The sequence below is a fragment of the Dendrobium catenatum genome, unplaced genomic scaffold (assembly GCF_001605985.2).
Source record: "Dendrobium catenatum unplaced genomic scaffold, ASM160598v2 fragScaff_scaffold_847, whole genome shotgun sequence".
NCBI lineage: Eukaryota > Viridiplantae > Streptophyta > Magnoliopsida > Asparagales > Orchidaceae > Dendrobium > Dendrobium catenatum.
In genome coordinates this window covers 2,955,996-2,957,579 of record NW_021319309.1, presented here as the reverse complement: position 1 = coordinate 2,957,579, position 1,584 = coordinate 2,955,996, and positions in this window count along the sequence as shown.

Here is a 1,584-nt window from a genome sequence, read left to right as displayed (position 1 = left end):
ACGGGTCAACCCGACCCGTTTCTGCAAAAAGGTCAATTTTCCGGACCCGAACCCGACCCGCTTCGGGTTCGGGTCAACCTGACTCGACCTGCTTTGGTGCAGGCAAGGAGCAGGTGATTCGGTGGCAAGGGGCAGGTAATTCGGTGCAGGCGTGTAGGTGTGCAGGCAATACCACACGCGATGGTGCAGGCAGCGGCCGCCGGCGGGGGACGACAGCGGGGGACGACAGCGGGAGACGACAGCGGCTGCCAGCGGGGGACGATAGCGGGAGACGCGCGTCGCGCTGCTCGATGTCTCAAAGCTCGGCACAATGTGATAATGCGATTTGAGTCAGATTTGAAGCGGTCTCGTGGCCTTGTGGGCAGCTGGGGAAGCCAGGGCAGGCATCGCGGGGCAGCCAGGGCAGATGGGTTTTCCGGGTCATTCTTGGGCATTCCCGGGTTTTCGGGTCAACCTGAACCCGACCCGATTTTGCAAATAGGTCAGTTTTCCAGACCCAAACCCAACCCCCTTCTGGTTCGGGTCAACCCAAACCCGAAATTTTTGGGTCGGGTTTTCGGGTCAAGTCCAATATTGATAGCTCTAACATAAGCTTTACAAAGTAGTAAAAAAGTTATCCCAAATGAAGTCAATATTAAATTTATAACTTTGACATCATCCTTATTAAAAAAATGTGTTGAGTTTCCAGACCCAAACCCAACCCCCTTCTGGTTCGGGTCAACCCAAACCCGAAATTTTTGGGTCGGGTTTTCGGGTCAAGTCCAATATTGATAGCTCTAACATAAGCTTTACAAAGTAGTAAAAAAGTTATCCCAAATGAAGTCAATATTAAATTTATAACTTTGACATCATCCTTATTAAAAAAATGTGTTGAGTGGGTGGCAATTTGCTTATTTGATTTTTTTTTTTAAATTAAGTTTTTATTTTGAACAACTTTTTTATTGCTTCTTAAAACATAATTTTAATATAAAATTTATAATTTTTGTACTTAAACTCTATTTTAACGAGCAATAAAAACAAAGCCTAAATGTATCTTTTGATCTTAGAATAAATTATGATATTATCATGAGTTATGATGCATGAACAATTATTAGGTCCTCCGACCGGAGCTACGTCCGGTTGGAGCTAAAATCGTGCCAAAAAACGAGAAATACCGAGCAAATACCGAGCAATACCAAATAATGACGAGGAATATCATCATGTGAAGACCCAATACCAAGTTATATCGAGCTATACTGAGCAATACTGAGTTTTTCCTAGAAAAAACTATGTATTTTTTTATATAACTTGGTATTGCTCGGTATAGCTCGGTATAACTCGGTATTGGTCTTCACAGAGCGGTATTCCTCGTTATTACCAAATAATACCTAGCAATGCTGAGCAAATACCGAGTTTTTTGGTGGGATTTTAGTGCCGACCGGATGTTCCTCTATGTCCGGTCGAAGGACCTAATCATGATGCATGGTAGGAGAATCGACGATTTGATATCGTCAGCTATGTACGTTAGATCCATAAGCTAATATTGAACCAAATCTTTGTAGATATATAGTCAAATTTGAAATAATTAACAATTCAATCCTAATT